The sequence below is a fragment of the Procambarus clarkii genome, chromosome 38 (assembly GCF_040958095.1).
Source record: "Procambarus clarkii isolate CNS0578487 chromosome 38, FALCON_Pclarkii_2.0, whole genome shotgun sequence".
NCBI classification, from domain to species: Eukaryota; Metazoa; Arthropoda; class Malacostraca; order Decapoda; family Cambaridae; genus Procambarus; species Procambarus clarkii.
Genome location: NC_091187.1, coordinates 2,893,526 through 2,910,455, shown reverse-complemented (window position 1 = coordinate 2,910,455; position 16,930 = coordinate 2,893,526). Strand labels below are relative to the sequence as shown.

The window sequence follows — 16,930 nt, the reverse complement described above, 5'->3', positions numbered from 1 at the left end:
GTTTAACATTAGGGGCATTACAGGGGTTACAGCGTGCAGGTGTTTAACATTAGGGCCATTACAGGGGTTACTGTGTACAGGTGTTTAATATTAGGGCCATTACAGGGGTTACTGTGTACAAGTGTTTAATATTAGGGCCATTACAGGGGGTTACTGTGTGCTACAGGGGGTTACTGTGTGCATGTGTTAAATATTAGGGGGGGCAGGGTCCATACAGGTCTCACATACAGCTGTAATTAGACCAGTTTCAGTCTCATCTGTCCTGCACCTCGCAGTGTTCTACAATGTTAAAGATTTTTCTTTTAAACCATTTCATATATTATTGGGCCCAGAGACATTATCTATAACTTTTGTTACTCCTCTGCATGAACCTTTTTTTTCTAATTTCACTCAAAAAATCATAAAACTTTTTCCTTGAAAGGTTATCGGCAACTTTTGATCTCACAATATTATCTTTCTCTTTCTTAATCCTCTTTCTTGATGATATTGAGCCCTGGTGCCACACCAGAGCTGGGGCCACCAACCGTCTCTGGGGCCCCCTGCATCTTTACGTGGGTAATGCCAGAAGGTCTGCCCCCCCCCCTGCATCCTTCCAAAGGTTATGCCAAAAGGTCTTGGGCCCTGCATCTTTTTGTGGGTTAGGCCAAAAAGTCTGGGGCACCCTGCATCTTTCCATACGTTATGCCAAATGGTCTGGAGCACCCTGAAACTTCCCATAGAGTTTTCCAAAAGATCTGGAGCACCCTGCATCTTTCTGTAGGTTATGCCAAAAGGTAGATCTATTTGGATATTCCCTAACATGATTATTCCAACCAGGCATACTACTTCTTTTATTGGTTATAAGATAAATACTCTCTTCCCCTGCACTATCTAGCACTGAAACGACAGATGTGAAAAAGTCCTTGAGATTGTTCTGATGCAAATTGCACTGAATAATATTGCAAGCAATTGCATCACTTGTGATTTGAGTATTGGTTAAGCAGGCATTTAAACTTATCCAGGTCAGCAAGAGTGGCCTTCCTACGTTTAGGTGTGTTCTAGGGAGGTTTATGTTATCTTTGGCAGCAGCAACTTGTGAGTGAGGTATATTGGAGGTGGCCATGGCAGGATGATACCAGGACAGGTTGTCATCACTGACAGCCTTATACTTAAAGGTGTGACCAGTTATATCCTCAATAAGAAAATGATCAATATGAGACCTTCCATTCCTATCTCATGACATAAAGCTATAGTAATAGTAAATAAATCATTAATAGCAGGATTATGTAAATTTTCAGCATCCATGAATGCATTAAACAAATTTAAGTATACATCTTAGCGGGTAAAATCAGTGTTAAAAATCACCTACCACCCATGAGTTCAGCATTATAATACAAATTAGTCAATTGATATATTTCTGATCATATATTTCCATACTCATCTGCACAGTTGATATTGCTTGTGAAACATGCATACATGTTAAATCCTTGATGGAGGCGGAAACAAATGGGCAGAGTTTCTTTCATCCTGATGAGGCTGTTCACCTAGCAGTAAATATGTACCTGAGAGATAGACAGCTGCTACAGGCTGCTTCCTTGGGATTGTGTAACAAAAAGGAGGCCTGGTCGAGGACCGGGCCGTGGGGGATGATAAGCCCCGAAATCATCTCCAGATAACTATAGGACACAAGTATAGCAGGAGTGAGCCCTGATGCAATATTGACAACCTCAACTTTACATTGCATATTGTTATGCCCAGGATAGCAGCAGCACCATAGGGTCTTCCAGGACCTGACCAGTCAATAGACATGTCAATACTGGCAGTGGAAAAAGAACTATCAATAAATTTGAAGTGGTTTTGATATTCATAAGATGTAAGCCAGTGTTCTTGCAAAACAAGAATATATCTGTCACATCACATGAGACAAGCCCATGACATTACTCTAACAAGAGAAATGTTGAACAAGAATACTTGCATAATAGACAAAACCCAAGATTCAAGATGATTACAAATTCTTGAGGCAATTCACATAAGAATAGAGCGACCTACCATGAACACCCAAATCACGGAACTATTTACTCTACCCACCATGAGAGTAAGGACAAGACAAGAACATATCGATGCCAACACAGAAGACAATGTCCAACATAACAGGCCAATTACACTGGATTAATCTTTGTGTTTAGATAGGAGATGCCTCGTATGGGCCAATAAGCCTTCTGCAGCCCCTATGTTTATCCCTTATGTATCCCCCCATGTTTTCACCTTCATTGTATTATCACCTGACCTAATGCGGGTATAAAATCAACTAGTATTGTAAGATCTGTTCACTTGAGAATGAACCATGGAGGTTCGAAACGTCGTGCAAATTATACAAATAAGTGTAATACACTCTATAGTAAATCACTTCTTTTATTCACCTTAAAAGTACGAAAATGAGTTTTGGAGAACTCCTATTTCAATTAAGCCCTGATGCTAAGAAAATAGTTAGAGGGATAGAAGCCCTAAACCAGAAAATAATAAATACAGAATATGCGGTCATATTCAATGAAACATATATATATATATATATATGTATATATATATATATACTGTATATGAGTTTTATAATTGCCAGTCTTAGGATAATATAACTGCCAGATTCAGGGTAATATAATTGACAGTCAGGCTTTGATACTGTAAGCCATACCTACCTTTTACTTAAACTTAATCATTACAGAATCTGAGGCCTTCCTGATAACTATATTCTATCATATCTTAATGATAGACACCAATATGTAGCCATTAATGACATAACCCCCCCCCACATCTCTACTGTAACCGTAGGAGTGCCACAGGGCAGCATCTTAGAACCTTTCCTATTGCTTATATACATCAATGATTTACCAAATGTCTCTAACATCCTTAAACCAATACTATTTGCTGGCGATACTGCCTTCATCTATTCAAACTCCAATGCATCACACAATAAGTAATATTGTAAACAACAAATTGAAACAAACTGGATGTGGTTGGATGTCAACCAACAAACTAAATATAGAGAAGACCTATTACATTGTATTTGGAAGTAAATTATCAAATGAAATTCACCTTCAAATAGATAATGTCAACATTACCATTAAAAAGACGAAAAAGTTCCTTGGCCTATACATAAACAAGAGACTAAATTTGAACACTCACATACAGTACACAGGCAAAGTCTCAAACTGTTGGTATATTCTCAAAAATCACATATTATATTCCCCACTCTTCTATCCTTTCACTATACTATTCCATAAGTTATTCCTGTTTAACATAATGATAATGCTAAAGATGATAATGTTTTTTTGAGAAACGTACATAGAAAATGGGTTACACGCACAATGTTGGATGTCTAGATAAAGCAAGAATATACTATGCCTAAAGCCACTAATATGCACAGTGTTTCAGACATGCTGTGGATAAACACTTAAAATTAATTGCTAAAAATAATTGAGATGAAAAGCAAAAGTTGAACAAAAGTAGAAAAAATAAAATGAATGACAATAATTACATGTTGAACGGAACAGCAAAACTGCAACAGAACAGCCGATGGTAATTTTAACTAAATAAACATGGTAACTTTTTTTGTTTACTTGGCATATAGCAGTACTACAAGTTCAGTCATTATTCATTATTTTTTATTTATTTTTTTTTTTTGAGATATATACAAGAGTTGTTACATTCTTGTACAGCCACTAGTACGCGTAGCGTTTCGGGCAAGTCCTTAATCCTATGGTCCCTGGAATACGATCCCCTGCCGCGAAGAATCGTTTTTTCATCCAAGTACACATTTTACTGTTGCGTTAAACAGAGGCTACAGTTAAGGAATTGCGCCCAGTAAATCCTCCCCGGCCAGGATACGAACCCATGACATAGCGCTCGCGGAACGCCAGGCGAGTGTCTTACCACTACACCACGGAGACTGCTAAATAATATTGTTTAATAATGGCAAGACATAGGTTGACAATCAGTAGGTAAGGTAGGTTACATGGCATTTATTAGGTAGTACTTAGTTTCTCTCTTAAACTGGTTGAGAGAGGGACAGTCTTTGATGTTATTGGGAAGAACATTTTACATTTTGGGACTCTTGATTTGTGGAATATTTCCACTTTGGCTAAGTCGCACTCTTGGAATATCAAATAAATATTTGTTTCTAGTGTGGATTTCAAAAATTCTGCTACAACCCCCTACCATGTATTTAAGAACAGGTTTAGCATTGCAGTTCAGTGTTTCATATATATATGTGTATATATATATATATATATATATATATATATATATATATATATATATATATATATATATATATATATATATATATATAGATATATCCATAAAACTAAACCTGAAGACAGCACACTCCAAGGAACTCCCCTGGGGTTGAAAGCCATCGATGAGGTCCTTGATAAGAAAATCGCCGACCTTAAGAAGATGGATGGGAGGATTGAGGATATTGATGCTCATGATGCACTCTACCTCATCACCAGATGTCTGTCCCTCCCCAGGTTAACCTACTTTCTGAGGTGTTCACCATCTTACAGTAGCCAAAAACTAAGTGAGTAAGACCGGTTACTGAAATCAATGCTAGAAAAAGCCCTTAACCTCTCTCTCGATGACCTACAGTGGAAACAAGCCTCTCTTCCCGTAAGACTTGGGGGCTTCGGAGTTCGAACAGCAACGCAAATCGCTGTTCCAGCCTTCCTGTCCTCCTTATCAGCATCCGACGACCTTGTGAAGGAAATTCTACCTGCCCACTTACATCAGCTGGCAGGTGTACATGATCCCAATTTTACACGCTGTGCCACAGAGTGGGCCTCTCGTGCAGGCCAATCACCTCAACCACCATCCCCAAAATCCCACAAGCAATCCAGCTGGGATGGCCCCATTGTAGACCAAGTTGCTGCAGAGTGCCTGGGTGCTGCAACAACACAACACGACATTGCTCGCCTCACAGCAGTAGCAGCACCACATGCAGGGGATTTCCTGTTAGCAACCCCAATGTCGGCAACTGGCACGCATCTCACACCACACGCCCTCCGAATTGCTGCCCCAATCCACACCAGATATAGGTGTATTTGCGGCGAGGTGGTGGCTGACAGGTACGGCCACCATGGCCTACTCTGCCAAAGCACAGGGGGATGGCACTCGAGGCACAGTGAAGTTAACGACATCATCAAGAGGAGCCTCACCACAGCTGGATGCCCAGCTGAAAGAGAGCCCCGTTACCTAACACCCCATAACTCTGATGCTCTTATTGGTCACCTGGATGGTATCACAGTGAACCCCTGGAAGAATGGCAAGCAGTTGGTATGGGACTACACGTGCGTATCAACCCTGGCTAACACCTACATTAACCTCAGTGTTACACAACCAGGTGGCGCTGCCACCCCACAGGGAAGCAGCCAAATCCCGTAAGTATAGAGAACTGGATCACCACTACAATTTTGTCCCCATTGCTTCTGAGACACTCGGCGCCTGGGGTAAAAGTGCTACCAGTTTTTTGAAGGAACTGGGTTCTAGGCTCCTTGAAACAACAAGGGACCCAAGAGCTGCAAGCTTTCTTTTCCAGCGCCTGAGTGTGGCGATACAGAGGAGAAATGCGCACTGCATCCAGGGTTCCTGCCCGCCATCTGAGGAGCTGGAGGAACTCGACAACCTATGATAACCATCTTTGTAACCCATATGTAACTCCTTTTTTGTAACAAAGTTCAAATAAAGTAAATATATATGTGTACATACAAAAGATTGGGGGTGGTAGGAGAGGATAATATTAGTGTTCAGTGAGCAACCACAAGGTCTCCTCTGAATACTTTTTATTTTCTTCTCCGAGGCTATGGGTCCCCACATTGGCACCAGAGGTGGTACCCTCACAAACTTTAAAAAATATATATATATATATATATATATATATATATATATATATATATATATATATATATATATATATTTATTTATTTATTTATTTATTTATATATATACAAGAAGGTACATTGGGTTTGTGAGAATACATTGGATAGTACAGTATTTACATTCTTGTAAAGCCACTAGTACGCGCAGCGTTTCGGGCAGGTCCTTAATCTAGCAGATAATATTAAGTAGGTAATTTCTATCAGAATTGAAAAATGATAAAGATACATTGCAAGAGAAAAATGAGATGAGAGAGCTAAGTAAGTATATTAAAGCACATTGTTATATTAAAGCTCTGATTGATTACATTGACAGCTTGATTAGTAATTTAAACAAGATTAATAGACACCATACAGCAGATTGACAGCACATATAAGACAGCAATGATCACAATGGTGAAGATGTTCAGATTGGGTACATAAAGATTGGGAGACTGGGTAGCAAAAGATACAGATAAACAAGATTTATAAACACCATACAGCAGATTGGCAGCACATATAGGAAAACAGCAATGATCACAATGGTAAAGATGTTCAAATTGGGAACATAAAGGTTGGGAGATTGGGTAGCAATTGATACAGTGCAATTTTAGGGCAAAAAGTGAAAAACTATGAAGATGAAATTAGGTACTTTTTAGTATTGATTTTGAATGATGTAAAAGTTGGACAGCTTTTCAATTCAGTGGGGAGTGAGTTCCATAAACTGGGTCTCTTTATTTATTTATTTATTTATTTATGCATATACAAGAATGTACATAAGGAATGTGAGGATACAAATATGGTAATTACAGTCTTGTAAAGCCACTAGCACGCGTAGCGTTTCGGGCAGGTCCTTAATCTAAGAAAATTTTTAGGAGGTAAATACTTGCAAAATTTATAGACAAAAAAATGATAACAGATTACATGAAATGAAAAAAAAAAAAGATGAGAGAAAATTGTAGGTACAGTATATTAAAGCACATAGGTAGCTAAGATTGATTGCAATGACAGCTTAAAATGGTAGTTGACAACAAATTGGTAGGCACAATACAGCAGAAACAATATAAGATTGATTGCAATGACAGCTTGAATGGTAGTTGACAAAAATTGGTAGTCACAATACAGCATATGGCTAGCTTATAAAAGAAGACAGCAATGAACACAATGATAAGGTTGTTTGATATTACATAAAAATTAGGAGATTGGGTAACACTAGGTACAGAGCAAATTTAAAGCTCAGTGTAGGAAACTAAGAAGATGAAGTTAGGTACTTTTTGGTTTTGCTTTTAAATAAGGCAAAAGTTTTACAGTTTTTCAATTCACTAGGGAGTGAGTTCCATAGACTAGGTCCCTTAATTTGCATAGAGTGTTTACACAGATTAAGTTTGACCCTGGGGATATCAAAGAGATATTTATTTCTGGTGTGGTGATAATGGGTCCTATTACATCTGTCCAGGGAGAGTTTCAGAGCATGGTTTGCATTTAAGAACAGGGTTTTGTAAATGTAATTGACACAAGAGAATGTGTGGAGGGAGTTAATATTTAGCAAGTTTAGGGATTTAAACAAGGGAGCTGAGTGTTGTCTGAAAGCAGAGTTAGTTATTATTCTGATAGCAGATTTTTGCTGTGTGATGATGGGCTTAAGGTGGTTTGCAGTGGTAGACCCCCATGCACAGATACCATAATTAAGATAGGGGTAGATTAGTGCATAATATACTGAGAGGAGAGCAGAGTTAGGAACATAATATCTGATTTTGGAGAGTATACCAACTGTCTCAGAGACTTTCTTAGTTATGTGTTGAATGTGGGTGCTGAAGTTGAGTCTCTTGTCTAGGAATAGGCCAAGAAACTTGCCATCATTTTTATTACTGATGTTAATGTTGTCTATCTGTAGCTGAATTGCATTTGATGATTTGCTTCCAAATAAGATGTAGTAAGTCTCTTCGATGTTTAATGTTAGTTTGTTCGTTGACATCCATAAGTGGACTTTTTTTAATTCATTATGCACAACATTATTTAGTGTATGTGGGTTGAGGTTTGAGTAGATAAGGGTAGTATCGTCAGCAAACAATACAGGTTTGAGAATATTAGAGACATTAGGCAGATCGTTTATATATATAAGAAATAGAAGAGGTCCTAAGATGCTGCCCTGTGGCACTCCAACGGTAATTGGTAGAGTGGAAGAAGTTGTATCATTGATGGTTACATATTGGTGTCTGTCACTAAGATAGGATCGGATATAGTCAAGGGCAAGGCCTCGGATTCCATAATGCTGGAGTTTAAGTAAGAGGTAGTTGTGATTAACAGTATCAAAGGCTTTTCTTAGGTCAATGAAGAGTCCAATCGGAAACTCATTTTTGTCAAGGGCTGAGTAGATAATGTCAAGGAGACTATAGATTTGTTGATCTTTGTTTGCATAGAGTGTTTACACGGATTAAGTTTAACTCTGGGATATCAAAGAGATATTTATTTCTGGTGTGGTGATAATGGGTTCTATTACATCTGTCCAGGAAGAGTTTCAGACAAGGATTTGCATTTAAGAACAGGGTTTTGTAAATGTAGTTGACACAAGAGAATTTGTGGAGTGAGATTATGTTTAGCATGTTTAGGGAGTTAAACAAGGGGGCTGTGTGTTGTCTGAAAGCAGAATTTGATATTATTCTGATAGCAGATTTTTGCTGAGTGATGATGGACTTGAGGTGGTTTGCAGTGGTTGAACCCCATGCACAGATACCATAGTTGAGATAGGGATAGATTAGTGCATAATATAGAGAGATGAGAGCAGAGTTAGGTACATAATATCTGATTTTGGAGAGTATACCAACTGTTTTAGAGACTTTCTTAGTTATGTGTTGTAACTTCTCTTGTCTAGGAATATGCCAAGAAACTTTCCATCATTTTTATTGCTAATGTTTACATTGTCAATCTGAAGCTGAATTGCATTTGTAGATTTGCTTCCAAATAGGATGTAGTAGGTCTTTTCTATGTTAAGTGTTAGTTTGTTGGTTGATATATATATATATATATATATATATATATATATATATATATATATATATATATATATATATATATATATATATATATATATATATATATATATATATATATATATGAATGAAAACTCACACCCCAGAAGTGACTCGAACCCATACTCCCAGAAGCAACGCAACTGGTAACTACAGGGCGCCTTAATCCACTTGACCATCACGGCCGTCAAAGGAAGTGATAGCCGAGGCTATTTGAGCCACTTCCCCGACGGCATGTTATATAGTTATGCTATAAGATAATGAAGCGAGTATAAGATTAACTCGCTACAAGGGTACTGTGTTGGGAGGTGAGGGCTGTTACTGGTGTCTGTGGGGATGTGAGGACTTGTACCAACCACTATCACCACCAGTACCTTGTCTTGCACCCTGCTTAGTTTTCCTATTGAGATATGAAGTATTATTGCATTCATATAATTATTCATTCATTGTCATTACTATTTTTATGGGCTATGTTCTGTTACCCTAATGCTTTTTACCCCTGGGCATGTCCATTTACTCTCCAGCCCTTCACAAGCCACTGCTGCACCCCCTCCATGCCCATACTTACTGTGCTTATTCTTACAGGACTGCACTGCATTATGTGGTGCTCACTGCCTGGACACCTTGATACATGCATTATAGGGTTCTGGTAGTTGTTCTACTCACCAAGCCCTTCCAAGGCCAGGCTTGACATGTGAGAGCTTGATCCAACAGGCTGTTGCTTGGACAGGCCCCTCAGGCCCACATATCCACCACAGCCTTGTTTGTCCGGCACTTCAAAATCAAATGTTTATTTACGTAAGGTACATACATATTTTTAGGTAAGGTACTCTTTATTTGGGTAAATTTATCTTCGTAGTATTTAGCTTTGGCTCGTCTAATTATCTTGGATAGCAATAACGAGTAATTCTTTGAGAATTCTTTGGAGACAATTCCTAACCTATACTTCTCCCAACCTATACTTCTTCTCAAGGTCATCTTCACTTCTTGAAGATGTTCAGGTTTTCTCTTGAAGATGTCGACGGTTGTTCCAGCAATACTGTATTTCTTTTATTGCTGAAAACCTGTTTTCAGTCATAAAAAAATAATCCTGAATCCAGAAAAAAATCCCTTTTGTATCGTCTGGAAATTTTCAAATATTGCTGATCAAACCTGAGTCTAAATTATTTGTATATATTATGAATTACAGAGGTCCCAGGACAGGGTTTTTAGGCACTCCACTTACATTTTCCCACTCTGACTTAACCCCCATTTATACAAACTCAGTCTTATCTTTTAGCTAATAATTTATTGTACACACCATACTCAGCCTGTGTAGGGTAGTTTATTGTGCATGTGTAGTATATATATTTGTGTAGTATATTTGGTATATTTAATGCCTCTAACCTCTCCTCATAGTTCTTGTCCTTCAGTTCTGGGAGCCACTTAGTAGCATGTCTTTGCACCTTTTCCAGTTTGTTTATGTGCTTCTTAAGATATGGGCACCATACAACCGCTGCATATTCCAACTTTGGTCTAACAAAAGTCGTGAACAATTTCTTGAGTATTTCGCCATCCATGCATTTAAAAGCTCTGAATATTATCCTTTACCTGCAATTGGTTGTTGCTGTATTTATAGAATATGATTTGTTCTACTTTACATTTGTTTGTTCCTTTTTTTCAAAATTTCTTTCTGCCTCTCTCCTCACTGCCGTGTAGTTGTTTCTCTTTGTATTACTGGTATGTTTGGGGGTTTGGCCTCTTCGTATATTGATTCCATTTTTGTGTCTTTTGGTCTCTGTCCGTCTTGAAATTTCAGTTGAACAAATCCTGTTTCCTAGTTCTGCATCTTTGTTTTGGTATAAATGTTTTTGTTCCTTTATCATATATTTCACAAAATTGACATACTGTGCATTAATTCATCTCAATTACTTCCTTTCCTAACAGCAAGCCTTTCCAGTAAAATTCTTTGAATTCTTTTCTGACTTCCAGCCTAATGTTTGTTTTATCCTAGTGTGTATGATGCCTAGCGTGTGTCTGGTGCCTGTTGTGTTAAACCGAAGATAAATGCATAAGTATAGGTCAGTAATTTCTCCAGCTTTGAAAGGGGCTTTCATTATGCAGCAGTATTCCACTCTAGAGAGCACTAGCGTCTTGAAAACTATCATCATCGGTATAGCATCTCTAGTGTGAAAAGTTCTTGTTATCTATCCTGTCATTTTTCTTGCAGTTGTGACGGCTACTTTATTGTGTTCTTTAAATGTAAGGCCTTCTGACATCAGTACACCCAAATCCTTTACGTTGCTTTTCCGTTCAATGTTATGATTTGACTGAGTTTTGTAAGTGGTTTCCGTTTTTATATTTTTTATTTTTTCCGTAGCGCATGAGCTGAAACTTATGTTCGTTAATCACCATGTTATTTTCTGTAGCCCATAGAAAGACCTGATTTACATCTGATTGGAGGTTTGCCGTGTCCTCTATGTTGCCTACTCTCATGAAGATTCTAGTGTCATCTGCAAAGGATGATCAAGTACTATAGGTTGTGTCCTTGTCTATGTCCGATATGAGGATGAGAAAAAGTATTGGAGCAAGCACAGTACGCTTGGGGACTGAGCTCTTTACGGTTGATGGTCCAGATTTTATTTTGTTGACTACTACACATTGGGTTCTATTAGTCAGGAAGTTGTATATCCATCTGCCTATTTTTCCGGTAATTCCTTTTGAACGCATTTTATGTGCAATAACACAATGGTCACATTTGTCAAAGGCTTTTTTTTGTCAAAGCGTTTTGTTTGTCTTCCATGGCATCTAGTGCCATGTCAGAGTGGTCCAGCAACTGTGATAGGCAAGAGCGCCCTGTTCTGAAACCATGTTGTCTGGGGTTATGGAGATGCTGTGATTCCATGTATTTTGTGATCTTACTTCTTAGCATTCTCTCAAAGATTTTTATGATGTGCGATGTTAGTGCTATCGGTCTGTAGTTTTTTGCCTCTGCCTTATTTCCTCCTTTATGGGGCGGTGCTATCTCTGCTGTTTTTAGTATGTCAGGGACAATGCCAGTATCTTGGCTTTGTCTCCAAAGAATGTGAAGGGCCTGCGATAACGTTTTTTACAGTTCTTGATGAATATAGAGTTCCAAGAGTCAGGGCCTGGTGCAGAGTGCATAGGCATACTGTCTATGGCTTCTTCAAAATCCAGTGGGGATAGGATCACATCTGATTTATGATTTGATGTTGGTATCATATCCATGAAAAATTCATTTGGGTTATCAATCAGATGGATGGAGAGCTACACTCGTGGTGTCCCATTTTCCCAGCACTCTTTGTCATATAATGCTTTGAAACTTTTGACGGATTTGGCCTCCACCACCTTCTCACCTAACATGTTCCAACCGTTTACCATTCTGTTTGCAAAAGTGAATTGTCTTACATTTCTTCGGCATCTTTGTTTAGTTCGTTTAAATCTATAACCTCTTGTTCTTGAAATTCCAGGTCTCGGGAAATCTTCCCTATCAAGTTTATCAATTCCTGTTACTGTTTTGTACGTAGTGATCATATCTCCTCTTTTCCTTCTGTCTTCTAGTTTGGAATATTTAATGCCTCTAATGTCTCCTCATAAATCCTGCCCTTCAGTTTTGGTATGAATGTTTGTGTGCCTTCATCGTATATTTTGCAAAATATGGAATACATCTCATTTACTTTACTTTAAGAATATGGTTCGATCAATTAAAAACCCTCTTGTTCAAATTGCAAAGAGACTGAAAGAGATGCAGCATGCTCAATGGATTATATATTAGTGATTATTATTAGGATTATATATTAGTGAATCATATTAGTGATTCAATTATTATGGTCATAAAACAATAAACAAATAGTTTTGGTGTTATTACACTCTATTCACAGGTTATATATAAGTATCTGCATGTTTTGTTCACCATTACAAACCACTAAGTTGGTTTGATTTTTGTTGAGATTGTTATTTATGATAAGATTCCTTACGTTATCTGAGAATGAAGCTATGTCGGTATTGGGAAATCTATAGATGGCACTTATAGTCAAGGAGGATTTAAGGGATTTACTGGAGAACTTGGCAAAGGTATATTCACAATAGTCGTCTCTATTACTAATGAGACTATTGCAGATGAAGGTATCTTTGTAAGATATTGCTATGCCACCTCCTTTTTTTATTAGGCCTGCAGTTGTGAATGGCTTTATTATCAGCCAAGTTGTAGCATACAACATAGCATATATATGTATATGGCATACATATATATATATATATATATACACATATATATATATATATATACACATATATATATATATATATATATATATATATATATATATATATATATATATATATATATATATATATATATATATATATATATATATATATATATATATATATATATATGTTATGTTACAACATAACAGGCCAATTACACTGGATTAATCTTTGTGTTTAGATAGGAGATGCCTCGTATGGGCCAATAAGCCTTCTGCAGCCCCTATGTTTATCCCTTATGTATCCCCCCATGTTTTCACCTTCATTGTATTATCACCTGACCTAATGCGGGTATAAAATCAACTAATATATATATATATATATATATATATATATATATATATATATATATATATATATATATATATATATATATATATATATATATATATATATATATATATATATATATATATATATATATATATATATATATATTCAAAATTCGTCAGTGTACTACATTTTTGTTGTTGCTTTTAGGTGATGCTTTTAACCAGTGTACGTGGGTCTGATTGTGCAACCACAGTTCGAAGAATAATGAAGATATGAACAAACGGCCTGTGGTCACTATACAGTCTGGAAGGGCAAAAGAAGAAATTGGCATTTCTACAAAAACAAGAACTATATAATGTTATTTTAAGTAAGTAACCAAAAAATTAAATAATTTTTTTAAAGTTTAAAATTCACTTAAAAATGTAAATTTTAAGTTAAAAAATTTTAACCAAAAAACTTAATATTTTTCATATTTGGAACCATTCCATAATCCCAAGCATAAATGATTATATTTCTATCACTTGCTCTTAAGATTGTTTCATTTAATAGAGGTTGGGCATAATTGTTCTCTGCTGCTAATAGAACTGACTGACTTAGCTATAGGAAAATGTAAACTTAATTGGTTTATCCATTACAGTATTTTGCAGTTTATTTCATGATCCTGTGCTTAATACTTGCATAAATAGTAGATTACAAAATGCATTTTTATATCATTAGTATTGAATAATAATAATGCAAATAATTGACTTATAAATGATGTACAATTAATTGGTAGGTGATATTATATTATTAATATTTTTTCATTCTTGCAAAGCCTTAACAAAGTCATTAACGCGTTAATATAAACTTGATCTCCTTCCACTTATTTTCTCATGTGCTACCTACATGTACAAAACCTTATTCCTAAATGCATATTTTGTTCTGAAACTTGTCCTTTATATGTTGTGTATCACCATCTCTGGAGAGTTTTATCTGATTGATGTATAAATTACTTTTAATTTTACAGAATATTATTGTTATACTGAATTTATTATTATATAAATAACTTAATTTTACAGAATCATCTATCAACGCACATCCACAAGTTGAGGAGGAGGATGTGACCTTCCAGATGTCTGAAGTACTGAAACAGGCACCAAACAGGCCTGGTGGATCTAGGTTCAAGGTAAAATAATTTAAATTTTTTTTTTTTTTTTTTACTAATTGTCCGATATATATATATATATATATATATATATATATATATATATATATATATATATATATATATATATATATATATATATATATATAAATATGTATGTGTGTGTGTAATTACCTAAGTGTAGTTAAAGGATGAGACCGTCTTCCCAGCACTCTTTGTCATATAACGCTTTGAAACTACTGACAGTCTTGGCCTCCACCACCTTCTCACCTAACTTGTTCCAACCGTCTACCACTCTATTTGCGAAAGTGAATTTTCTTATATTTCTTTAGCATCTGTGTTAAGCTAGTTTCAATCTATGACCTCCTGTTCTTGAAGTTCCAGGTCTCAGGAAATCTTCCCTGTCGGTTTTATCAATTCCTGTTACTATTTTGTATGTAGTGATCATATCACCTCTTCTGTCTTTTAGTTTTGGCATATTTAATGCCTCTAACGTCTCCTCGTAGCTCTTGCCCTTCAGTTCTGGGAGCCACTTAGTAGCATGTCTTTGCACCTTTTCCAGTTTGTTGATGTGCTTCTTAAGATATGGGCCAACTTCTGTTGTTGGGCACCACACAACAGCTGCATATTCTAGCTTTGGCGTAACAAAAGTCATGAACAATTTCTTTAGTATATCACCATCCATGTATTTAAACGCAATTCTAAAGTTAGAAAGCGTAGCATAGGCTCCTCGCACAATATTCTTTATGTGGTCCTCAGGTGATAGTTTTCTATCTAGAACCACCCCTAGATCTCTTTCTTTATCAGAATTCTTTAAAGATTTCTCACATAATGTATAGGTTGTGTGGGGTCTATGTTCTCCTGTTCCACATTCCATAACATGGCATTTATTAACATTAAATTCCATTTGCCAAGTGGTGCTCCATATACTTATTTTATCCAGGTTTTCTTGAAGGGCATGACAATCATCTAAATTTCTTATCCTTCCTATTATCTTAGCATCATCAGCAAACATGTTCATGTAATTCTGTATACCAACTGGTAGATCATTTATGTAGACAATAAACATCACTGGTGCAAGAACTGAACCCTGTGGTACTCCACTTGTGACATTTCTCCAGTCCGATACATTGCCTCTGATTACTGCCCTCATTTTTCTATGTCAGAAAATTTTTCATCCATATTAGAAGCTTACCTGTCACCCCTCCAATATTTTCCAGTTTCCAGAACAACCTCTCTATGTGGAACTGTCGAATGCCTTTTTTAGGTCCAAATAGATGCAGTCAACCCAACCATCTCTTTCCTGTAATATATCTGTTGCTCGATCATAGAAACTGAATAAATTCGATTCACAGGATCTTCCAAATCGAAAACCATACTGTCTGTCTGAAATTATATCATTTCTCTCCAGGTGTTCTACCCATTTAGTTTTAATTATTTTTTCCAATATTCCAATTCCAATTTTTTCCAATAATGTGTGTGTGTGTGTATGTATATTTGTGTTGTTGAATATGACCGAAAGTCAGTCTTTCTGCCCCTCTCCTTACTGCTATTGTTGTTTCTCGCATCTTTGTATTGCTTGTATGTTTGGGCAATTTTTCCCTTTTTCCTAGTTCTGCATCTCTGCTTTAGTATAAATTTTGTTGTGCCATTATCATATATTTCACAAAACTTGACATACATCTCATTTACTTCATGTCCTAACAGCAAGTGTTTGTCAAATTCCTTAAGGAAATATCTGAGTTCCCCATAATGACCTCTCCACAAGTCAGGTTTTTCAACTGCTTCAAGCTCATTTTCTTCCAGATTATAATGCATTGCATACTTTATTCCCAAAAAGACATGGTCACTTTTACCCAAGTGACAATGTCACTTGGGTAAAAGGAGGGAGGTACCAAAGGAGGGAGGTACTGAATGATAAATATATCTTTCTCTTTCCTGGTAAATATAATATCCAGCATGGAGGGAACATCCCCTTCCCTCATCCTCGTAGCTTGTTTAACATGTAGAAACATGAATGTTTACAGGGTGAGGTTTACGAAATTATATATATATATATATATATATATATATATATATATATATATATATATATAATTGGTCTCTGGTCTATATATATTATATATATATATATATATATATATATATATATATATATATATATATGCAAACAAGCCTGAATGGTCCCCAGGACTATATACAACTGAAAACTCACACCCCAGAAGTGACTCGAACCCATACTCCCACAACTGGTATGTACAGGGACGCCTTAATCCGCTTGACCAACACGACCGGACATAAGGAAGTGATAGCCGAGGCTATATGAACCA

General features: G+C 36.4%; 1 long non-coding RNA gene across 1 annotated transcript in view; it reads left to right on the top strand.

The window, feature by feature from the left end:
* Positions 1-13,639: 13,639 nt before the first annotated feature.
* The window catches only part of LOC138372364 (uncharacterized), a 5,343-nt gene continuing 2,052 nt past the window's right edge, over positions 13,640-16,930 (top strand). The window contains exons 1-2 of the long non-coding RNA XR_011230799.1: positions 13,640-13,823; positions 14,515-14,621. This is a non-coding gene — a long non-coding RNA (uncharacterized lncRNA). The remainder of the gene's footprint in view (positions 13,824-14,514; positions 14,622-16,930) is intronic.